Raw genomic sequence first — 26,756 nt, forward strand, 5'->3', positions numbered from 1 at the left:
GCCATCAGAACTCTCTTGGGAGTTACTATGACTTCTGAGGGCACAGATCCATGTTCAATGTTTCCTTAAGTCCTCGGTGTTTAAGAAGAGAGATTTGACTCATAAGACCATAACCACCCATCTAGGGTCCTCAGAATTGCTGTGCTCTGCACATCCTCTCCCGTTTTAAGGAAATCCAATTAAGATATGTTCTAGGGGCATGGAAGACTTTCAATAGTCAGTATGTTAAGAGGTAGCTTTAGTCAACTCTATTATCTCAGGATTTTCCTAGCCATCCTATTGACTTTACAAACGCTGACCTAGAACAGTTACATAGCTTCAAACTTTTCTTAGTTGAACATCAATAATATTTTTTATGCTAATCATGCCAAATAATAAATATAGTTAACTATTTTTGTCAAATACACAGCAGAATATTTTTCCATATCAGTGACTTTCTTGTATGTAATGAGAAACATTTTATGATTCAATTGAGTTTTAAGAAAAATATCTATATCTGTAGTGATTCCCCCCATGGAATACATTTATGGGAAAAAGTATATATTTTGGAAATCTATGACATGCCTAAATGAGTGTATTATTTGACATGCTTTTATTTTTAACAGCTTTATTGAGATATAATTTTCATATAAATCACCTATTTAAATTGTATAATCCAGTGTCTTTTAGTATATATTCATAGTTATGCAATCTCATCATAATCAATTTTAAACATTTTATTGATCCAAGAAAGAAACTCCATAACCATCAGCACCATTCCCCCTTTCTCTAAACTCCTGACGTTCTTGAGACAGTGGGGTATTTGACACTCTGTTATTCTTTTCCACCCTGTTAGCTTCAAATACTCTTCTTATTCATGCCCTGTACTAATCATTATTATTAATTAACTGGAAACTGATTTAAAACATTCAAAAGTAGATATAACATTGGACTTATTTTTTATCTTTTTAACTTTTCAGTAAGCTAAGGACATGGCAACTTTTGTATAAACTGTGGGGAAAGAAAATGTAGAGATCCAGTGTCACAAGGAAGAGCATGTATTTTGGCTGACAATCACATTTACCTATTCATGATATTTCAAGCCACCTTTTACTTTTTAGCTTCTAAATTAAAAAATTAAAACCTTATTAAATGTAAAAATATTTATAATTTTAAGTTATTTTTACAAATTTGGATTGAATTCACAGAACATAAAGTTAACCACTCTAAGGTGTACAGTTTGTTGGCATTTAGTATATTCCATAGTGGTGCATCACCCTTCATCCAATTCTGAAGCATTTTTATCACCCCCTCCCCCGAAAAAACACCGTGATTATAAAGCTGCCACTCCCTGTCCCCTCCAACTAGCAGCTCTGGGGTAACCACTCATTTTCTTTATCCCTCTATGGAATTTAATTTTCTTCATACTTTGTATAAATGAAAACATAAAATATATGACCTTTTGAGTTGTCAATAAATCATTGCTATTTAGGGTAAAAAGTATTGCTTTGTATGCACATACCACATAAAGATATCATAAAAATTCTCTACAAATACCAGAAAATTTAAACCAGTAGCATTTTCAAAAGATTATGCACCATGATTGACTGAGATTTATCCCAGAATTCAAGGTTTCAGCTGAGAAATCAGCTCCTAACTCATTTGAGAGCTCAGTGTATATAATAAGTCAGTTTTCTCTTGTTGATTTCAAGACTATCTCTTTGTCTTTGGACGGTTTGATTTTAATATGCCTTACTTGAAATCTCTTTTTGTTCCTTCTTCTTGTAATTTATTGAACTTCTTGGATATATAGATACCTGTCTTTTAAGTAATGTGTGAGGTTGCTTAATATTTAAATCTTTTTTCTGCCCTTTTTCTCGTCCTCTCCTGGGGCTCCTATTGTGTGCATTTTAGTATGGTTGAGGTATCTCACAAGTCTCTTTGGTTCTGTTAGTTTTTTCATTCTTTTCTCTTTCCAATTCTTGGTCTGGCTACTTTTAATTGATTTATCTTCTATTTCTCTGATTTTTTCATTGTCCTTACCCATTGTTGAAACTCTCAGATAAAAATTTTAATTTAGTTATTATACATTTTAGTGTAAAAATTTCTATTTGTATCCTTTAAATTGTTTTCTTTATAGATATTTCTGTTTATTGGTCTCTGTGTTATTCTGATTTCCTTTGGTTCTTTTTCTCCATAAGCCAGTTTATTTAAGTCTTTGCCTAAAAAGTGTCTAATATTTATAATCATTGTTCTGATATTTACTCAAGCATTTTAATGCAGTGATTCAGATTACATTTAATTGCAATTTCTATAAGGATGAAAAAATAAAATTAAAACCATGCATTTGCTTCACAGATTGTTTTGTCATAAAATCCTCTAAACGCTTGTTTGTTCAGAAATGATCACATACCATCTTTTCTATTTCTTAATTTCTTTCTCTGATCATACATTATGCTCTATTTCCCAATGAGAAAGTAATTGCCTTACTTCAAAGAAAACTCCCCCAATCTCAAATTTCACCTCCACAGAGCATTTCAGAAGCAACTGGGTGTTCAAATATATACATGATTTTACTTGTAAAACAAAATCATCTAATACAAATTTTTATACAAGCCTACATGTTCAAGAAATTCCGGGAGGGATTAAGGGTGTGATTGCTTGGGGTTTTCGGTGTGTTTGATAATTTCTTCCTGTGGTGCCTTGTTCTGCTCCAAAACTTATCAAAATATTTGCTGTTTATTTCTATAACTTTGAAAGAAGAGTAAAACTATTTAAAAACTCTAAAAAAACAACAACAAAGGATGTTGCGTAGAATGTCCGATGCTTGTGTCTCTTCTGAGGCAGTTTTTAATCTATTTTATGAATGGCCATACTTTCTTATTCTTTTGCATGCTTTGTAATTTTTTGTTTTAAAAATGGATTTTCTGGGTATTATTATGTGAGCACTCTGAGAAGGAGAAGGAGATTCTTCCCCTTATCGAGGTTTGCTTTGTTCCTTTCCAGGTGTTTTAGTTTTGGTTAGTGAATTTCTAAGCTGTTTTTTTTTAAGACATTATTTCTTGGGTATGATCTCTAAAGTTTGTTCTGGTAGCTAGCAGTCAGCCAGTGATTTGGCCAAACTCTGTTGATCAGGTAAAGCCAGGAAGAAATAAAGGAGGAACGTTCTCTTAGCATTTGCTACGTCAGATTATTTTCGAGTTTGCCTTTGGCTTTGCTTCTAGTGTGTAACAAGACTGAAGGCCAATCAGTGGTGAACATTGGCATCTTCTCAGATCTCTTCCCAGCACCCATCTTACCCTGGGCGTGCATGTGGCCCTCTAAGCTCCCTGGAATACATTCCCTAATTGCCCCCTGAAATTTTTCTTCCCAGATTTTCCTCCCCGAATCTCAGTGTATCTATCGTTTGTCTCAGCGGCAGGTGGTTCACTTGAATGGCAGATTGTTCACTTGAATGGCAGATTGTTCACTTGAATGGCTACTTTTCTGTCCTGTGAAGGACCTGAATTAGGTAAACGACATCAGCCTCAAAGGAGGCAAACAATCATTTGAGAATAAGATCTGTTCTGCTGCTTCTAGAACTGGGTGTCTGAGTCCCAAACTGGAATGTGGGCTGCCATCTTCAAGACCACTGTCACAGGCATTTCCCCTAATGAATCTTTTACACCCTAAACCCATTTTGGTGCCAGCTTCTTAGAGGACTGGAAATCATAAAGTGGTACCAGAATCCACCTGATAAAACAGGAGGAAAGACAGGGTGTGAGGACTATCCCATGCTCCACCTGGATAGCGAGGAGCGTCTCAAGTGCAATGCAGGCAGAGATAATATCTAATCAAGCTAGTAGCTAGGGTGACTCTAACTTGTTCTGGTTTGCCTGGAGTCTCCCTGTTTTAGAATTCTAAGACCCGCTTCTTGGGAAAAACCTCAGTTCTGGACAAACAGATGGTTGTTGACCTTATTGGTGATCATATTGCAAAATATTTCACATATGTTGACCTGGAAAAATGTATCGGTCACGGGAGGAGGAGGGGAGCTCGTGTGGTGTGATGATTCCGAGGTTAAAAGGTGTGGAAGGACAGGCTTACAAGGACAATGAAGTTAGCTGATTACGTCTGTGACATGCTGATGCAGCCTCTAATATCAGGAGCTGATCGTACACCCATGGCAGGCCTCAAATTGTTAGAAGATTGGCTGGTGCTCACAAGGTGACTCTTGTTTTCTCATTGCATATCCCAGAATGACATCATCAGACATGGTCCCTTTGAAACAGTGATAAAGTGAGAAAAAGTAAATAAAACCTAAGCCTCTATGCAATTCACAAAAGGCCAACTGTTTCTCTCTCCTGCCTAATAGGAACAACTATTGCTTTTTTACTAACCACAGTTTTATCTTTGCTATAGACTACTTTATCTAGATATAATACTAGCATAGACTAAAATTGTCCCTTCTTTCTGAGAGCATCCAATTTAAAGAAAACTCTTACTCCTTTTTTTTAATTGGTTGTTCAGAACATTACAAAGCTCTTGACATATCATATTTCATACATTAGATTGAAGTGGGTTATGAACTCCCAATTTTACCCCAAATGCAGATTGCAGAATCACATCGGTTACACATCACATTTTTACATAATGCCCTATTAGTGACTGTTGTATTCTGCTACCTTTCCTATCCTCTACTATCCCCCCTCCCCTCCCCTCCCATCTTCTCTCTCTACCCCATCTACTGTAATTCATTTCTCTCCTTGTTTATTTTCCCATTCCCCTCACAACCTCTTATATGTAATTTTGTATAACAATGAGGGTCTCCCTCCATTTCCGTGCAATTTCCCTTTTTTTCTCCCTTTCCCTCCCACCTCATGTCTCTGTTTAATGTTAATCTTTTCTTCCTGCTCTTCCTCCCTGTTCTGTTCTTAGTTGCTCTCATTATATCAAAGAAGACATTTGGTATTTGTTTTTTAGGGATTGGCTAGCTTCACTAAGCATAATCTGCTCTAGTGCCATCCATTTCCCTGCAAATTCCGTGATTTTGTCATTTTTTAGTGCTGTGTAATACTCCATGGTGTATAAATGCCACATTTTTTTTTATCCATTCATCTATTGAAGGGCATCTGGGTTGGTTCCACAGTCTAGCAATTGTGAATTGTGCTGCTATGAACATCGATGTGGCAGTATCCCTGTAGTGTGCTCTTTTAAGGTCTTCAGGAAATAGTCCGAGAAGGGCAATAGCAGGGTCAAATGGTGGTTCCATTCCCAGCTTTCCCAGGAATCTCCATACTGCTTTCCAAATTGGCCGCACCAATTTGCAATCCCACCAACAATGTACAAGTGTACCCTTTTCTCCACATCCTTGTTGTTGTTTGACTTCATGATGGCTGCCAATCTTACTGGAGTGAGATGGTATCTTAGGGTGGTTTTGATTTGCATTTCTCTGACTGCTAGCGATGGTGAGCATTTTTTCATGTACTTGTTGATTGATTGTATGTCCTCCTCTGAGAAGTGTCTGTTCAGGTCCTTGGCCCATTTGTTGATTGGGTTATTTGTTTTCTTATTGTCTAATTTTTTGAGTTCTTTGTATACTCTGGATATTAGGGCTCTATCTGAAGTGTGTGGGGTAAAGATTTGTTCCCAGGATGTAGGCTCCCTATTTACCTCTCTTATTGTTTCTCTTGCTGAGAAAAAACTTTTCAGTTTAAGAAAGTCCCATTTGTTTATTCTTGTTATTAACTCTTGTGCTATGGGTGTCCTATTAAGGAATTTGGAGCCCGACCCCACAATTTGTAGATCAGAGCCAACTTTTTCTTCTATCAGATGCAGAGTCTCTGATTTGATATCAAGCTCCTTGATCCACTTTGAGTTGACTTTTGTGCATGGCGAGAGGAGGGGATTCAGTTTCATTTTGTTGCATATGGATTTCCAGTTTTCCCAACACCATTTGTTGAAGATGCTATCCTTTCTCCATTGCATGTTTTTAGCTCCTTTATCAAATATAAGATAGTTGTAGCTTTGTGGATTAGTCTCTGTGTCCTCTATTCTGTCCACCCACCTGTTCTGGTACCAGTACCATGCTGTTTTTATTACTATTGCTCTGTAATATAGTTTGAAATCCGGTATCGCTATACCACCTGATTCACACTTCCTGCTTAGAATTGTTTTTGCTATTCTGGGTCTTTTATTTTTCCATATGAATTTCACGATTGCTTTATCTATTTCTACAAGAAATGCCATTGGATTTTGATTGGCATTGCATTAAACCTATAGAGAACTTTTGGTAATATCGCCATTTTGATGATGTTAGTTCTGCCTATCCATGAACAGGGTATATTTTTCCATCTTCTGAGATCCTCTTCTAGTTCTCTCTTTAGGGTTCTGTAGTTTTCATTGTATAGGTCTTTCACCTCTTTTGTTAGGTTGATTCCCAAGTATTTTTTTTTTGAGGATATTGTGAATGGAGTGTTTTTCCTAATTTCCGTTTCAGAAGTTTTGTCGCTGATATACAGGAATGCATTTGATTTATGCGTGTTGATTTTATATCCCGCCACTTTGCTGAATTCATTTATTAGTTCTAGTAGTTTTTTTGTAGACCCTTTTGGGTCTTCTAGGTACAGAATCATGTCATCCGCAAATAGTGATAATTTAAGTTCTTCTTTTCCTATTTTTATGCCTTTAATTTCTTTCATCTGTCTAATTGCTCTGGCCAGTGTTTCGAGAACTATATTGAATAGAAGTGGTGAGAGAGGGCATCCCTGTCTTGTTCCGGATTTTAGAGGGAATGCCTTCAACTTTTGTCCATTGAGAATGATGCTAGCCTGAGGCTTAGCGTAGATAGCTTTTACAATGTCAAGGTAAGTTCCTGTTATCCCTAGTTTTTCTAATGTTTTGAACATAAAGAGATGCTGTACTTTGTCGAATGCTTTCTCTGCGTCTATCAAGATGATCATATATCATATGGTTCTTATCTTTAAGTCTATTGATGTGGTGAATAACATTTATTGATTTCCGTATATTGAACCATCCTTGCATCGCAGGGATGAATCCTACTTGATCATGGTGCACAATTTTTTTGATGTGTTTTTGTATTCAATTCGCCAGAATTTTATTGAGGATTTTTGCATCTAGGTTCATTAGAGATATTGGTCTGTAGTTTTCTTTCTTTGAGGTGTCTTTGTCTGGTTTCGGAATCAGGGTGATGTTGGCCTCATAGAATGAATTTGGTAGAGCTCCCTCTTTTTCTATTTCCTGAAATAATTTGAAAAGTATTGGTATTAATTCTTCTTAAAGGTTTTGTAAAACTCCGCTGTGTACCCATCTGGTCCTGGGCTTTTCTTGGTTGGTAGTCTTTTGATTGCTTCTTCAATTTCATCCATTGATATTGGTCTGTTTAAATTGTGTGTATCCTCCTGACTCAGTCTGGGCAAATCGTATGACCTAAGAAATTTATCAATGTCTTCACTATCTTCTATTTTATTGGAATATAGGTTTTCAAAGTAATTTCTAATTGTCTTCTGTATTTCTGTAGCATCTGTTGTGATATTGCCTTTTTCATCCCGTATGTTAGTAATTTGAGTTCTCTCTCTTCTTCTCTTCGTTAGCATGGCTAAGGGTCTGTCGATCTTATTTATTTTTTCGAAAAACCAACTTTTAGTTTTGTTAATTTTTTCAATAGTTTCTTTTGTTTCAATTTCATTGATTTCTGCTCTGATTTTAATTAATTCTTGCCTTCTGCTACATTTGCTGTTGTTTTGCTCTTCCTTTTCTAGGGCTTTGAGATGAAGTGTGAGCTCATTTATTTGTTGGTTTTTCCTTTTTTTTGAGGAATGACCTCCAGGCGATGAATTTCCCTCTTAAAACTGCTTTCATTGTGTCCCATAGATTCCGATATGTTGTGTCTGTATTTTCATTTATCTCTAAGAATTTTTTGATTTCCTCCTTTATGTCTTCTGCAACCCATTGATCATTCAGTAACGTATTGTTCATTGTCCATGTGATGTAGGATTTTTCCTTCCTTCTTTTATCATTGATTTCCAGTTTCATTCCATTATGATCAGATAAAATGCATGGTATTATCTCCACCCCTTTATATTTACTGAGGGTTGCCCTATGGCATGATATATGGTCTATTTTTGAGAAGGATCCATGTGCTGCTGAGAAAAAAGTATATCCACTTGATGATGGTTGATATATTCTATATATGTCAGTTAAGTCTAGGTTATTGATTGTGATATTGAGGTCAATAGTTTCTTTATTCAACTTTTGTTTGGAGGATCTGTCCAATGGTGAGAGAGGTGTGTTGAAGTCACCCATACTTATTGTGTTGTGGTCTATTTGATTCTTGAACTTGAGGAGAGTTTGTTTTATGAACATCGCAGCGCCATTGTTTGGTGAATAAATATTGATAATTGTTATGTCTTATATTCTCTCTGGCTTCCTGTCTTTTCTACATGGTCTCTCTCACACGCGCTTGTGCTATGATGGCATGCATCAAGAGGTCCTCACCAGATCTGAACTGATGTCAATGCCTTGAACCTCCAAAACTGTTAGCTAAATAATTTTTTTTAAAATAAAGTACTCAGCTGTTATGGTTTGGATCTTAAATGTTGCCTCAAAACTCATTGGTTGAAAGCGCGGATGTCAGCCTATCTCATGAGAAGTGGTAGAAATGTTAGGAAGTATAGCCTAGAGGAAGGAAGGCAGGTCTTTTGAGTGAGCCCTTGAAGTGGGTATTGGGATTCCAGGCCCTCCTTTCTTTCTTTGCTTCTAGGAAACCATGGGATGAGCAGGTTCCTCTGCCTTGTACTCCCCACCATGATGTACTGTCTCACCACAGGCCAAAGGCAACAGGGCCAAACAGCCATGGATGGAAACCCCTCAAACCAAGAGCCAAAATAAATATTTCCTTAGAAGCTGAATATCTGTTTTGTCCTAGCCATGTAAAGTGACTAACACCCTAACCTCAGCTTTTTCAGTATATTATCAGAAATATACCAACATGATATCTGTCAAGAATCCAAGGGACAGTATAAATTCACTGCTAGACTGGATTCAGATGGCTGATGGCTAAAGACACCAATGGCCCATACTGAGTGAACTGCCTGAGGTTCTCTGGCAGATGAAAGAGGAAAAAAATAAAGAGCCCCGAGGAAAGTAGGTGTGTAGAATTGTGATATTAGGTGAGGCCAGAATACCACCAGAAGATATCCTGTTTACCAAGGCCATCAGGAGTTCATGGGGAAAGGGGTGCTAGCACCACTGAGGAGTGGGAGAAGAGACCCCAGAGGGGAACTTGACATTGCATTCCACACTGACCACCGAGGTTGGTGCTGTCGTGACAGAAGCTTGACCTCCAAGGAGTTGTGGACATATTTTAAAAGACAATAGCTCCTCTAGAGGCAAAAACAATAGGTGCCGAATAGAAATGCTATTAACATCTACATCTAGAAGGAAAAATTGGGAAGGAGAGGACTAAGAGGATTCCCAAATCAACAGGTCATGAACCCATGCTCAATACTCGTACCAGAGGAAATGTTTATCTAGAAAATAGTAACTGAAGGAGGTAGCATGGGGGTTTCTAGGAGGAAGGACCTTGCTAACCCTGAAATATTCTGGAATATACGATACACACCTAGTTTTTCAAAGAGAACATAGGGCCATTTACTTGATTGACTCTACACTGGGGAAAAGAGAATACCCAAAACAGAAGTCAGTAAACTAAAACCTGTGGGCCAAACTGAGCTGGTCACACGTTTTTATACATAACACTTTATTGGAATACTGCTACATCATTCACTTATTTCCATCGTGTCTTCTATCACATCACAATTGCCAAGTTCATAGTTATAATTAAGAATTTAGGATTTGTAAAGCTTAAAGTATTTACAATCTACCTGGTTGCAATGGCACAGGCCTGTAATCCCAGCGACTTGGGAAGCTGAGCCAGGAGAACTGCAAGTTTGAGGTCAACTTCAGCACCTTAGCAAGACCCTGACTCAGAATTAAAAGCAAAAAGGACTGGGGATGTAGCTCAGTGCTAAAGTGCCTCTGAGTTCAATTCTCAGTTCCAGTACATATGTGGGTTAAAGGTCTGACCTCCAAACCTAGACATCTGAGGACTATTGAGCACAGGTCTAAAGTGACATTAATATCTTTAAAGACCCAAAGCATCAAGAAATGAGAGTTTAAGAAGGTAAGTAATAACTGGAGTTCTGGCTAAATTCCAACAAAATTTTCAGATTCACTACTCCTTAATGGTGCTGGTGCCCCTCTCCCATAAATTTCTGATGGTCTTGGTAAACAGGGTATCCTCTGGAGAGTCTTCAATCTCACATAATATTATAATTCTACATGCGTACATTCCTCAGGCTCTTTATTTCCTCCTCTATCATCCACCAGAGCACCTCACGCTGTTCACTCAATAGCTATCTTCAGCTATCTAAAGATCATTCTAGCTGTGAGTTTGGCCTGTCCCCGTAGATCCTTGATAAGTATTATGCTTGTCCATTTCCATTAATATAATGAAACACCCGAGACTCATTCCCTGAATGCAAAGCTGAATTGATATACTTAGCCATTGGAATAGTCCCCATATTGGGCTCTTGGACCATGAAGTAAGAAATCAATAAGGAAGCTTCTGAAACTGTCCTCCAACATCTAGATAGAAATCACCAACAATATTGTATGTTTGCCAAAGTAGGTTCTAGAGCAGAATGACAAAGATTAGTGATACTTTTCAAGATCTTAAGCTTGCTGTGGGATGTGTGATGTTGGTGCATACCATGTTTTCTTGCATGTCTTCAGTGTGACCTCTTTACAAGCAGAATGGATCTTTGTGTGGGGGAGGGGACTACAGACTACCAAAAGCCCAACAAGCAGTCAGCTTAATGGAAATGGTTGTACTGGATGAACTGTTGTTGGAGTAGATTAACACTGTCTTGGACACATAGTGTACAATGCTGAATTGGAGAATGTATATATTTTTAGTAGAATAGACATATTATTTGCATTCTGGTGGGAAGAACCATATTCAAGAACAGTTTTCTCACAGCATTATGTTGGTTCATCTTGCCTTTAGCACATAATTGCTCAAAGACATCCAGTCTATCTGTAAATAGACATGCAGACACCACGCTGATCCATTCTCCTGAGACATCATGTTGATGAGACAGGGTAAGAAAGCGGGCATGGAGTGTCGGGAAGACACATGAACTTCAGAGGGTCAGTAAAGGAGATAAGACCTAGGAGATTCAGAGAGCTACATCTTCAATGAGGTTTTTAGGCATCCAGATGTCAGAAGAATGATAGAATGTTCCCTACATAGTCAAAGGCAAATTATTGGTGCATCTTGCCCTCTCTTACCACAGTGAAGGATTTTGAGCACTTGGATGACACAGTCTGCACTTAAGGGCTTGGAACATAGCCTTCTGGATGTCTTGGGGCAAGAAAGGGTTCCATAATAGGTCGAGGCTGTAAGGGACTGTCGCGAGCAGCTCCGAAGCTAGAGCGGGCCTTGGTCTCGGAGGTCAACCGCAGGCGGGTCCCCGGCCGTGTCCTACCCGGACCAGAATCCCGGCGACGCGAACACACCACACCGACTCACGGAGATGTCTTTCCAATGCTTCGTTTATTCTCACAGCAGTCCACACAGCAGCAGCGGAGCAGAGACCGGACGGACCAATCAGGCGGCTGGTGTCAGTGCCTAACCTGAGAGGTGCTGCCTGTCCTCCGTGCCTTCTATTTATACTAAGTTTAAACCTTGGGGTTTTTCCTTTACATCATTTCACTACCTTATCCATGCTTAACACACTTCGCACTCATCACTATCTTATCCACACTGCGCACTTGTAACACATTTGCCTAGAGTTAATATTATCTATACCTAACACGCTATATACTTGTCCCAACATGTTTTTACAACAGAGAAACATGTTTGCCTGAAGCACATTTGCTATAGCTAATGTCAAAGCATTTTTACTTAAAGCACATTTTACCTAAAGTACCTTAATACCTAATACTAATACCTAATACTTATTAACTAATATTCACTCCACACACTATAGTAACTTAATATCTAATGCTTATTGGCTGATATTCACTCCATATAACATCTAATACTAACATTCACTCCATACAGTCCACCCCCTTGATACTGAGGGTGTTAAAGTACCCGAGAGTATCAATTAGAAAACATACAATGTCTTGACGTATCACAGCAAAATCCAATCATAGCAAATCTCAGGTAATGACAAATCTTGGTCCAAAGTTCACAGCATACAGGATACGGCACGACAGGAGATACCGGTGAACAGTGCTGTAGTCTGGATTGTATGTCACGTGGCAATCTTCTGATTTTTACAACGGCTCCGTGTATAATGACGCACTTTGCTGGAACAATTGCGGATTGGTACAGGTGTATCCGTATCCTGTCGTCCACTCTGCCAAAAAGGTTTATCTTCATCTCTCCCCAGGACATATTGCCCTAGAAAGTGCTAAAGAACATTCTTTTGTTAGAGGTTATTTTATATCTTGGTAAACGGGGAAGGCGCACATGCTCCAAGGTCACAGTCCATGCATATCTAAACATAGGTTCAACTAATTTCCTTAAAGCAATATCCTGCAAGAATCTTGGTTGGAAAGGTGGTTGGTTACACAATGGTCGTTTGCAATAGGATCTAGCATACAATCCATGTGGTTTGGACTCTAAATTAAGGGCTGTGCAATAATACCAAGACCATGGGTGTGTGTTTCTAAGATGATTGGTCCAATAATTTGAGTAATGTGAGTAATTTGATGGATTTTGATCATGGTTGGTTTTCAAAATTTCTGTGAAAAGTCCCATAAGGACTTTATTATGTTCTGGGTATTTCTCTAATTTGGATACATCAGCAGCATGTACAGACATGTAATAAGTGTGGTTCCACACATGGTTAAGGAAACAAATCAAATTAGGTAAAGCACAAGATTCATTAATAGGAACATGCATGGGACAGCTAGGTCCAGCCCAAACCTTCACCAGGTGTCGTAGCATGTAAAAATTGTCAGGTCCCAATGAGTTATATCCCACATAACTCCAAAAGTCTCGCACATGGTACTGCAGACACAGGCGACAGCAGGAGAAGTGCTTCTCCTCAGCGGAGTTCCCAAGACGTCCACGTTTTCGATTTTTACGCTGTCTCCTGGTCGTTGTATGCATGATGCCTAGTTTCTTGTCAGAAAATGCTAGAGAAAATAGAGGGATCATCAGCTGGTTCTACATAATCTATAGGTAATCTGTCTAGTTTTACGTGTATTATAGTCAGTTTCCATGCATAAGTCAACATAGGATCTATTAGTCGCCTTAAGGCTAAATCCTGTAAGCTACGTGGGGAGAACGGCGGTTGGTCGCAAGAGGCATGTCGCCTGCATAGTGTCTTGTTAGATAATATAGAGGGGCGCTTCTGAAGTAGAATCATCGTATTAATATACCAGGTCCATGCATATGTTTCTCTGGCATCGAGAGCATGAGTGAAGCTAACATTAGAACAGATATCGTGGTTCGTTCTCATAATTTCAGTGAATAAACCCAATAAAACCTTATTGTGTTCAGGGTATCGTTGTCGGAGTGACACGTCCATAGCATGTACTGGCATATAATACGTATGATTCCATACATGGTTTAAAAATGAGATTAGGCTGGGTAACACACAGGGGTTTGATAGGTCACAATGTAGTTTACAGCATGATCCTGCCCATACTTTAACTAAATGTCTTACTGTCACAAATGCATCTTCTCCTAGTACGTTGTACCCTACTATGGACCAAAAGTCCCGTACATGATACTGTATGCACAGTCTACAACGTGCAAAATGGTTGAGTTCAGCTACTCTTTCACGCAGCTCACGGCGTCTTTGCTTACAGCGCTTCTTCATAGTTTTTGTATGCATGTTTCTTAGTTTGTTGTATCACAATCTGTTCTGTTGAGGAGCTGTGGAGTCTGCAACAGAGTTTAACACCAAAGAAGAGTAACACAATTATACAAAGATAGAATAGTAATTCCTTAAACCAGTGGAAAGGGTTCCATCTCATTATACAAGCAAAATCAGCATGAACAAGTCTCCTAAAGAAGCCAACAAGAGAACAATCATAGGCATACTTAAAATCTCTTGGTTGTAAATAACCAGAGTCTACCAGCATCTTAATCTTGTGGGTTTCTCCCTCAAAGGTTTGTAGCAACTGTTTAGTCTTATTATGTACGTTTTCAATGATTTTGCCATGGTTCTCATAATAGGTCTTTAAGATATCAGTTGATTTAAGCATTTGTTCATATGTCCTCCCTTCGGGAGGCATATTCACAAAAATATTTAATCCAAAAGTGTGATTACTAATGTAGGTGATATGAGTCATTTTTCTTCTAGTATAATCAATCTGATGTCGGGTTATATTTCTGCTGCTGTATTTATGCCTTTGTACAGTTAAGTTATGGTGCTCCACCATCATCACATTGCTGTGTATGTGACAACCAGCTTCCAATGTGATATTATTGCTGTAGGTTATATTTTTCCATCTCTGTACCACATAATTCACAGGGTGGCAAGTAACAATTCTATAATTGCCTAGGTCCATTAACAAGCTCTGAGGGGTAGCCACTGTAATCTCAGAAGTCAGTGGCTCATCAGAAAGCATGTTATATGCCAAAAAGGTTTGTTTTCCTATTTGCATCACATTATCTTCAGACACATAAAAAGAAGCATCATGCCAAGTAAGCCAATAAAACCTATCATATGGGAAGACCCATTGTCCATTGTCCAATCTTTGTGGAAAAGCTTTAGTTGGATATCCGATGACAGGTTGGTTAGTAGTAATCTGCCATAAACGCAGTTCACAAGTGCCGGAGTCACAATAAGAATCTGCAGATGGGTCCAAGATGGTTAAGTAGGATGAAGTCTCCCTTCCCATGCCAGTTTGGAAAAGGAGCTTAATATCATCAATTCCAGCTCTTATCATATCTTCAACATGATCACATTCTTGAGTTTTTTGCAGGGTTTCAATCTGTTTCGAGAGAAATCTGTCTCTGGCTTCGTGGAGGGTTTCAACAGCCTGAATATGCTCTTTCAGTAGTTTTTGCTCCAGTGCTAATCTATCCATAAGTAGGCTTGCCGAGTGTAGGTTCTTTGATATACCTGAAATAACTTCTTGTTGTCGGCCTTGTAATGCCTGCAACGAGGATATTTCCACACGAAGTTCCTCAGTCATAGCCCCAGCGATTGCTGCTCCCAATGCTGCTCCCGCCAGGAATGCTCCCAAGGCGGCTAGCTGGAGAGGTCGCCGTCCCGCCGCATTCCTCTGCAAAGAGAAGAACATGTCCGGGACTACCGTCTTCCAGCTGCCAGTTCCGCACGTCGGATTGCCTTTCAGGGAGTTTCCTAGTGCCAGTGTAAGTTTCACTGGTTGAATCACAGGCTCTACCAGGAAGCGCTTTGGTTGGGAGACTAGGGGCATAAAACCTCCTGTGGTTTTAGTTACTGGGTCGTTCTTGGGTGGTGACAAAACCGCACGAGGGTAATGTGCAGTTACCCATCCGTGTGTGGAATTAAATCCTCCTCTATCTATCAGACAAGGCCTCAAGGATTCAGGTTGCATGTAACACTTATCCATGGTTAACTTTCCTGCGTAGATGACATGGTTGCCAGAATATGAATCAAACACATCCGTGGTGTTATGGACCACGTCATGGGCTACTAGATCATATACAGCCCAGTTGTCATTATTTTCAGGTTGTTTCATTAGCATATAGAAATAATAGGGCAATTTTCCAATATATATCTTTTGAGCCCAATGTTCAAAATTCATACCTGCCGTCATCCACCAATCCAATGTTTTGTTGTCTGCTTCTTTGACATGATATCGGATCTTGGCATTCCAGATGCTGTCTACCGGACATCCTTCCTCCTGATTAGTTGTGGAGTCCCACGTCACAAATTCTGCTCTCTTGTATTCACCAGATTTAGTGGCAATACTCTCGGATGAGGTTCTATGGTTTAGGATACCAATCTCTTCAATCTCCGGATACGCCCACCGAAGTCTCGTGATGTGGGGTCGTAGCATGGTGTTTTCAAATTCCTTGTCCGGATGCCTGGAGAATTCTTCATACTTAGCACTCTCCGGGACCCAGACTCTAGACAGGGACCCATCATCCACCGCATCCATGGGCACGTCATACACGGAGGTATCATTGTGCCATAGATGTCTGTGGAGTCCCTGTACCAGTTTCATATTGTTTGGGTGCCAGGCACAGTTAGAATGGTATAGGTCCATAGGGACACCCTTCGTGTCCCGGAAAGCAGCCCGAGGGCTAGACATCGGGATTGACAAATTATGTAGGTGGTACCAGATTGTGCTGTTGGATATGTTGAACACTGGGATGAGGGAGGAAAAGAAATCGTCATATCCTCGACCTCCAATGTTCCAGTATGACAGTTCCTGACCTCTCCAAGTCTGCGCGGATTGATTCATGGCAAATACGGGTTGTAGGAAGGTCACATTCCATTTCCTCGTATCTCCTGGTGGGACAATCAGAACTGGTTGAAAAGTTTGGTTTTCAAATGAATACCAGTTATGTGTGTTATTTGTCACTAGTCTTACGTGGGTTGCATTCATCCATACTTGGTGTGGTTCTTTAACACAATTATTTTTGTCAAAATTATAGCACCACGTCCAGTTCCATATCATGAAGTTTTTCATCTTATCTAGGGCGGTATTGGCTTCTTGGTTCAACAGTGTCTCGGCATTAAACAGCGGGTATGAAGAAGTTGGTTGCTGAAATCTTGAATTGATGTCACCGAGGTTCCATTCTTTGTTGTTTCCTTCTTCCACATGCTTGTATATATATCTTCCTGTCTTGTTGTCCTGTAGCATCCACCCCTGGTGGTGGAATTGACGGAACGCACTATTCCGTGAAACATCCTCATGGGTTTTGAAAGCACAAGGTCTATATGCAAAGTTCCCAAATCCGTTCACTGATTGGTTTTTTTGGTTTATGTAATAAAATCTATATCTGCAAGTCGTAAGTTCTTCTTTCAGCATAGTGAAACAAACTCGCCCCACAAATGCATATCCTTGTGTCATATCTTGCATATGTCCAAAAATTGCTCTGACACACAAGACTGCCAAAGGGTTTGGAGATCCATCAGCCCATCGATAGTTGGGCTGGGCCTTATTGTGTGTGAACGGCTGTGGCAGTGGGTCGGTCAACACCACCGGGGTTCTCCATGTCTCCAGACCTAAAGTAGCCATCTTCCACCAGGCATCAATTGGTGGATAGGAAGTATTAGTAATCAGCCAGTCTTTATTTGGTGACTGTAGCATTTCAAACTTCCCAAAAATAGGCAAATTAGGAAAGTCCATGACACAAGTCACATAATGTGTAAATTTGAGAGTTTTGTTCTGGAGATAGTCCAACCATATTGTCATATTTCTATCCTTAGTACTCATGTGTTCTAAATAATCTTCCAATATTGTTGGGCAAGTCTCACCATAAGGGGGTCGTAAGTCTGTCGGCCATGCCGCAATTGGTCTGGCCCCTTTTAGTGGTCCCCTTGGCTGCGCATACCAATCGTTCATTACAGGTTTGGATTCATTGTATGGAAGTAGCCATAGAGCATCTGTTGTAGGTGGTGGAGGGGTGGTACTGGTCTCCTCATCTTCTCCTTCTTCAGCATCATCTTCTTTTTCATATGCTTCATATTCATAATCAAATCTCATATATCTTTGACTGAGGTCCCGTTGGGCCCACAACTCGAGTTGTATTGTTGGAAGGTCCAATTCAGATGCTTTGCCGCATTCGAATTGTTCATCATCCTCCAGTTCTTCTCTCATCACATACACCTGAGACCAGTCTTTCCCTTCCAATGCTGCCGTAGCATTGTAATTTTCCACTCTCATTACTTTGCTAAGTTTCCTCCAATGGTACACAAAATAGGGTTTCTGTGCCCATAAGTCCAACACTCCTTGAATCAAATGGCATCGCAGAGGGTTGGTGTCATACCTGTTAGGCATTCCTCCTTCAGTTGTTGTCCTGAACAGTGGTGAATACACATCATCAGAGAATAACTCCCAGTACCCAGTACAGTTCTGAGGTGTTGACCATCTGTTGTAGTGGGTACAAAAAGCATGGGTGTGCCAATATAGGTATCTGATTGCTGAAAGATTCTGCCCTAGGCGATGTGCATGCTTCCAGTACCCTGGGATCACCGTGCCCCCACCAGTGGCATTCCATTCCTGAATGGTTTGAGGGAATCTTAAGTAAGATGTTATCCATCGTCCCATAGACCAAGTAGCTCGTTCAGTAAGGTTGTATTTTTGGATCCATACTGTGGGGGGCACTGTCGTCACGCCAGTTGGAGTAGTGACGCCAGTTGAAGTTTGATTAGCCACTAACGTGGTGACAAGAAGTGTGGTGGTCAGGGTGGTATTTGTGATCTTCATGATGCTCACAGTGACTTCGCCAATCACGTCAGTGATAATAGTTTTCCTAACAGTTTTGTTAGACCCAAAAAGAGTTCCGAACAGTAACAGCACTTGAGAAAGTAACATGCGGCTTGCTATGGCACAGTAGCCCTACAGCCACAATTTTTATCTCTGAAAAATTTTACACAAGTTCCCAATAGGCTCCACAAACATAGGCACACAATAAATCAACTCAAATACTAGTAACACCTAGAGCAGTTATCCCCAAAAACACACAGTGTAGTTCAATACGTAACATCCAAAAAAGTTTTGTATGCATTGTGTCATGTTATGAGTAGAGCTATTATTAGGGCTATTAGTACAATTATTCACAATAGCTTTTCTCCAATCCACGCAGTGGAAGTAACCACCAATTACAACACAACCATAAATTATCACAAGAATCCATAAACATTGAACAACAATCCAAGTTCTACCTTGGCACCACATCCTTAACCTTAGTTAGTCTTAATTGCCCTTTTTCTCCTGAGGTCCAAATTGTGTTCCCTGGTCCATGTGCCAGTGCATCCCCCTTTTGAACTGACCTGTCCTTACGATCCCGAATCCAAACCCTGGACTGTCGTGGAGGGTCAATTTCACTGGGGTTCTCCAAGTTCTGGGTTTCCCCTGGGAATGTTTCCTCAAAGGGTGACTTCCTGTGCAGTCTTTGCCTAGAATTAAGTTCAAAAACTGCAATTAGTATCGCTTGTGGCAGCGGGGTATCATGTAACATCAGTAATTTTGTTTTAATCAATCCGTTAAATCTTTCAATATTCCCCGCTGCCGTTGGGTTATAACTCAGATGAAAATCCCAATTTATGCCCAGAGTATCAGCCAATCGTTTTACTCTGGCGCTAGTAAAATGTGTACCCTGGTCGGTACTAATCACCCAAGGAACCCCGTACCTGGAGCACCAGTTCCACATCGCCCCTTCGGTTGTGTGGGCATCCGCCCGCTTAGAGGGGAGAGCCATCCCTAAACCAGTACAGCAATCCACCATGGTACATACATACCATGTGTCCCTTATTGGGCCAATATAATCCATTTGGACTCGTTGATTGAATCCTCTAGGAGTTCCCAGGGTATGGGCATAAATGTGACGGAAACGAGTCCCCGCCTCTGCACATTGCCCACACTGTTGGATTGCAGTCTTGCACGCATGCCATGTCCCTTTTAGGTTCCTGGTCTGTAACCACTGGTATAGTGCGTGTGTTCCAAGGTGGCCCAGATATCTATGGAGGGATAATAATTCGGCTGCACTGAGATTAGTCTCACCTGCTATTTTTTCCAATTGCCAGATTGGCTTCCTGGTGAATCTTAACTTTAAGTCCCCTTTTTGTTTCACTTCCCACGGGTTTTTGTTGGTCAATTTAATCGTTGCTGACGTGATTTTACTTAATTTATCAGCTTTTTCATTTCCTTTGGACATCTCGTCTGTGCGTCCTGTATGTGCATCGACATGACCAACCAAAATATGAATAGGTGCATCGGCTAGGTACTGCCAGGTGGGTTTACTCCACACATCTTTCCCATTAATTTTAAAATCTGTCATTTTCCATTTTCCTGACCAAATTGCTATACCATTACATACTGCCCATGAGTCTGACAATATATGAACATATTTTTGTTTTTCCTGCACCGATTTTTCTACTGCCAGACGGACTGCCTCAAGTTCAGCCACCTGTGCTGACTTATCTTTACCTTCCTTAGTCAAAACTGTACCATCGCTAGGCCTTAACGCAGCCGCCTTCCAGTGGACCACCTTATCTTTAATGATTGCAGACCCATCCGTATACCACGTGTTGCCACTATCGGCGTGCGCCCCCCATTTACCAATGGGCCTCTGCGCCGCTGGCTTAGGGATCACGGGAACTGGCACCAATGGTTGTGATGCCACATCCTCTGTTAACTTCATAATTTTAGAATTACTTGTTACATGTGCCTCTCGGCACAAGTTGTCCAAATACCATTTCCACTGTAATACTTTTTTCTCAATTGGGAGTCCAGCCAATTTATCATCTCCCATCTTTACCCAGTCCAAAATTGGGACCGGTGTTCTAATTACCACTTCCTTTCCCAGCAGCGCAAAGCCCAATGATTGTAGTGCGGTGCACGCGGTCCAGATTAGTTTCTCAAATAATGAATATCTATTTTCTGCAAATGGGAACTTCTTGGTATAAAAACCCATTGGTCTCGTTTGTCCCCTCGATTTGATGTACACACCCCATACACCGTGGTCATTGATATAAACCATGTCAATCATGATAACCTCACCCTCCTGGGGAATGTACAACTGGGCATAGGAACTAATATATTCCTTGGCCAGCCTTAAACCTTCCTCCTGTTCTTTTGTCCACTGAAAGTCCGCCGCCTTCCTACACACCCTATATATTGGGGCCAGGAGCACCTGTAAGTAAGGAATGTGCATTCTCCAGTATCCTAGGATTCCCATCACGTGCTGTGCTTCTTCCTTATTTCCAGGGGTTTTTAAATTCAATATTACATCCAGCACTTTTTCAGGAACTCTAGGTCCAGATGCTGTCCACATTACCCCTAGATATTTTACTGTTTCTTGTGGCCCTTGTACTTTATCCTCATTAATTGTCCATCCTTGATCCCTCAGGGTTTTAACCACCAATTTCGTTGCTAGTTCCATATCACCCTTTTCTTTTCCAGCAATTAAGATATCATCTACGTATGTCCATATCCTAACCCCTGTTGGTAGCTGGAGTTTATCCAAGGTTGTCTGAATTGCTTGGTGTGCAATTATAGGACTGTTCTTATATCCCTGGGGCACTCTGGTAAACTGGTATTGTGTGGCATTCCATGTGAACGCTGTCATTTCTCTGCTTTCTTCATGAAGTGGGATAGCGAAAAACATGTCAGACAAATCTATAACTGAAAACAATTTGGGTGCAAAATTTCTTACCTCATTATAAATACTTTCTACGTCCGGTAATGTACCAGGCATTGCCGGAGACATCTTATTCAAATTTCTATAATCTATTGTCAATCTCCACTTTCCATTAGGTTTCCTGACTGGCCAAACCGGGCTATTATATTTAAATGTACTTGTTTTCTCAATGATTCCCCTATTTTCTAATTCCTTAATAGTCTCCGTTACCTCTTCATGTCCGCCCTTTATTGGGTACTGTTTAGTGAATACCGGTGGAACATTAGGTAATTTGACCGGTTCCACCTTCACCTTTGATAACTGTCCAGCCAGGCAATCTTTTACCTTTTTCAAGGGTAGCCAATCACCATAAATTTTCCTTATTTCTTCTATTCCTAGTACTGAATGGGGTACACTTCCACACAGAGCACTGACTTCTATCTCCTTATCATATATACACAACTTAATTTTCAACTTATTCATTCTTAAAGTATGTCCAGTGATTCCTTTAACTTCTACATTTTTCCCTAACTTGTTTTTAATAAAATCTTCCCTTATTATGGTTATTTGGCTTCCTGTATCTATCAGGAAGGAATCACTGTACTTGTTGTCATTTATCCTAAATGTCAATTGTATGAACGGCCTGCACTCCGTCCAAAATTGTGTTGTCCAACATTGATGTTGGTTCTCCTTATGTTTTGCATTGTTTGTCCTTGCCAGGGCTGCCCTGGCCGGACTTTTCTCCAATCCTGGTTCCCTTGCCCCCAATTCCTGGGGTTTTGTCTGGGACCGTTCTGCCATCTGTACTCCCTGTACTCCCTGTTTCTTTCTTGGTTTGGGCGTCCACCCCCTGGCTGGCCCCTGTTCTGAAACGCGAACCTGTTGGGGCCTCCAGGTAGTGGCCCTCCCCTTCCGGGCCGACGTTGGCCAGGCGTCGGCCCTGCCTCGTTTTTTCCTGCGAAGGACAGGGTTGCAGCAAATGACATCCTGTTCTCTATCTGCAGCTCCCGGTGCTGTTTTAAAAATTCAACCACATCCCACAGAGTGTTTGCTCCTGCTAGTGCAGTAGACAGGACAACTCTATGATTTTCCGGGGCTCCTTTTAAAATGATCCTCCTTAACATAGCTGTCAAGGGGCTGCGGAGCGGAGGTACTGCTCCGTCACTATATACATAACAGATTACTCCTAACTTCCTCACCAGTTTTATACCTTCCGATGGTCCGTTCCATCTTATCTTTCCTTCTAGGAAGCCTAAATCCATGTTGGGAATTCCTTCTCTCCAAGCTCTACTGACCCATTCGAATAGGGTCCTTACCTCTAAATTATCTGCATCCGCAATTCTGGATAATGCTTCCTGTACTGATGGTTGATCAATCTGGAGGTTTAATTGTTTGACCTCATCTCCAGACAGCCTTATACTCTCTCCTCCTTTTGACCAGAGCATAAACAAAAAATCTCCGTCTGTTTGACCTTTCTGAGAGAAGCCATTTCTTAGTTGTAATATTTCTGCTCTGTTTAAGCTCCTTGTTTCCATTGACTGCTCCAACCCATCCGGGCGTCCCCTTCCGGGTGTGGAGGTTTTTATTATTGAAACTGGGCAGCTTTCTGGGTTCTCCATCTCCTCCATGATGTCTTTGAGGAATGGGTTATTGCTATTCTTTTTTATGGCTTCTGCCACTAGCTGTTTCCCTCGCATTCTATCTTCATCTACATCATTTATTATTTTAAGTAATATTCCCGGGATTTCTTTCTTGTCTGCTCTCTGCATAATTGGCTTTGCTGTGTTAGGGTTGCTCATTAGTATTTCTACATTGGTTCCTTTTTGGAACTCAGGCATTTTGGCCTGTACTATTCTCTCAAGTGGCCTCCATGGAGACTGGGGTTTCAGCTCGCTAGTCGACTGCCCCGTGGTTATTTTGGTGCACCTTTTAAAAAATTGCTTCATTTTTGACCTAATGTCCATTTTACAATCTTAGCGTACGCTTCTAACTTGAGCAACCTAAAGTTCCAACTCAATATGCTGTCTCTTTCTATGCTTGACACTAGTTCGTGGAGAAGCTGATCGTATTTGACTTCTGCCCAGGCTCCTATTTTTCTTTTCGTCCAGCCCATCCGCCGAGGTCCGCCGTCTTCCCTTAAAGGGATTCGAGCGGGGGCATTCCTCCTTGGTTACTATCGTCTGCCCTGGTGCCGGACGGTCACGGTCACTTCGGGCTCGGATAGGCCAAGTGCGGTTGGTGTTGCAAGGGGAGTCTTACCCTTTCTGCTGTGGCTCCTGCTGGATCCTGCCGACTACGCCAACTGTCGCGAGCAGCTCCGAAGCTAGAGCGGGCCTTGGTCTCGGAGGTCAACCGCAGGCGGGTCCCCGGCCGTGTCCTACCCGGACCAGAATCCCGGCGACGCGAACACACCACACCGACTCACGGAGATGTCTTTCCAATGCTTCGTTTATTCTCACAGCAGTCCTCACACAGCAGCAGCGGAGCAGAGACCGGACGGACCAATCAGGCGGCTGGTGTCAGTGCCTGACCTGAGAGGTGCTGCCTGTCCTCCGTGCCTTATATTTATACTAAGTTTAAACCTTGGGGTTTTTCCTTTACATCATTTCACTACCTTATCCATGCTTAACACACTTCGCACTCATCACTATCTTATCCACACTGCGCACTTGTAACACATTTGCCTAGAGTTAATATTATCTATACCTAACACGCTATATACTTGTCCCAACATGTTTTTACAACAGAGAAACATGTTTGCCTGAAGCACATTTGCTATAGCTAATGTCAAAGCATTTTTACTTAAAGCACATTTTACCTAAAGTACCTTAATACCTAATACTAATACCTAATACTTATTAACTAATATTCACTCCACACACTATAGTAACTTAATATCTAATGCTTATTGACTGATATTCACTCCATATAACATCTAATACTAACATTCACTCCATACAGGGACACTGTCCTATCACTTGGTCTTTAAAATTTGGACCCCTATGGTGCTGTATCCGCCATGGGAACAGATGCAGAGGAAGAATCACAACACAGGTTTAGACATTTGCAATGGGACCTCACCGTTGGCAGTGGGGAATTAACCTCCCTGGGAAGTAGTTCCTTTCATGCAAATGGGCTCTGTGATAATGGAGCACCTGGACACAAGCATGTGTGGTCACATGTGTGAAAACGGGCTCTGTGATAATGGGGCACCTGGACACAAGCATACGTGGTCACATGTGTGAAAACGGGCTCTGTGATAATGGAGTACCTGGACACAAGCATGTGTGGTCACATGTGTGAAAACGGGCTCTGTGATAATGGGGCACCTGGACACAAGCATACGTGGTCACATGTGTGAAAACGGGCTCTGTGATAATGGAGCACCTGGACACAAGCATGCGTGGTCACATGTATGAAATTGAACACTGTGAGTCAGGTCTGCCACACTCAAATGTAACAATAAGATGGCCCCTTTAGATGTTGAAAAGCGAATGCTCAATGTGAGGTTGTGCAAAGTCAGAGTGAACTATTTAAAAAGTATCAGGGCCTACGTAAGATGGACCCCTGCTCATCACTGGAAAGTGGCAGCACTTGGGTTGCGTTTGACAAAGAGGAATCTGTCTCTCCTTGTGCTTGCCATGAGATGATGGCTCTCTGGAACTAGCACTACAAGGACTTCTGGGCCTTTTCAGCTCCTCTCAGTGCTAGTAAAGACAGAGGGCCTAATGGGCCTGGGCATAAATGGCTAAGGTATCTGTATCACATCTGGAGTGGCTCCACAGGTGGTAATGATATTTATTTGTATACATTCCATATTTGAATTCATTTATGCATTTGGTTTTGAATATTTATAGATTTATAAGTCGATGATTTTATAAGGTAACTATATGTATTCTTTAAAAACATGTATTTGCATTTGTGTATGTATGCATTCACTAAAGAAATTGTATTGATGACTTCTCTTTTAATTTTCATGGTAAGGCTCCCCAGACCATCACAGAGATTCTATAATGTGTGTATTTTCGTATTTATATGTTATGCATGTAGATGTCCCATAAACAGATATAGTCACATGTGAGTTCATACATATGCAAATATCTATTAAGCAAGGCTATTTTTCATGAGGAGGCCCCGCAGGTTTCAGCCTCCCACAGATGAACTAAAAGATCAGAGCTTCTCCCAGGACTGTTACCCCTGGGTCCTGCCGTCCTGCCTAGCTTTGCCCTTGGTGCAGAAGCAGTTCAGAGGCTCACCATATCCCACAGCTGGACCAGACGGTTCTCCAGGGACAAGCAGGAATCCTAAGTTAGCTGTATTATTCATCCATCCACCTGGGAAGTCAAGTCCAGCACGCCTCTGACATGATAGCAGTCTGTCACGTGTTCTCCTGGTGAGAAGAGCTTGTCACGGGGCCTCAGTTCTGAAGTTCCTCCCCAAATGGCAAAGCCTCAGGCACCTAATTGCTCAGGTGCCTTCAGTCCAGGGAATCCTCAGTCCTACCACCTGCTGGAGATTATCTAGATCTAGCCAGGGGAAGCCAGAACCGGATATATCAGGAATGGGCAGCCTTCAGCATCTGGGGAAACTTGCCTGGCCCTCAGATGTACCCAAATAACCACAGTGCCATCCCACCCTGGCAGTACTGCCCCCAAACCAGGTGTCATTCTACCTCAGGCACATTCGCCCTGCTTTCATGGCAATCTGAGGGCTAAGAATGAGCTGAAATTCTCACCAGGGAAGAGTCCCTGCTTAACTTACTCTTTCACATAAACCACACTGTGTGACACTTTGGGCATACAAAAAATGGGTTTTCAAAAGCTTTGGGAAGAGAGGTCATTTGCCCTTACAGAGTGATACTATTTTGATTGGGTCAGGTTAAAAGGAACTACTCATGAACTTGCCGTAAGTCCAGGGCTACCTGGAACTGGCAGTGAAGAGAATCCTCAGTGTTGGATGGAGGCACCTATTGCTACCAGTAAAGGATAAAGGGCCAAATGGTCTCTGGCATGAATGCATGAGGGGTATATATCAAATAGGATGTTTTCTGAATATATGTTGATCTTATTTATACAGATTGTATATTAATATTAAATTATTGATAAATTTCAGACATTATAAATACATCTTAAAACTGATATAGATTCATAAAGTAGCTATACATGTTTATTAAAATATTTACAAATGAATATATTCATATAAAAACCTATTAATGTCTTTTCTTATTTCTCTCAGGATCTGGGTACTTCAACATAATACGCTATTTTTGCTGAGGAAGCCAAAGAGTTCTCAGCCTAGCGTTAATGACCTTAGACAGGTAGAATTCTCACAGGTTTGGTGGTAGCCCAGAATTCCTTGTCTGGCCTTGGGTGTGAGGCTCTAACTAGGTCTTCAGCTCTACTGCAGA

The sequence above is a fragment of the Spermophilus citellus genome (genome assembly GCF_964194105.1).
Source record: "Spermophilus citellus genome assembly, chromosome: 13".
Classification (NCBI taxonomy): domain Eukaryota; kingdom Metazoa; phylum Chordata; class Mammalia; order Rodentia; family Sciuridae; genus Spermophilus; species Spermophilus citellus.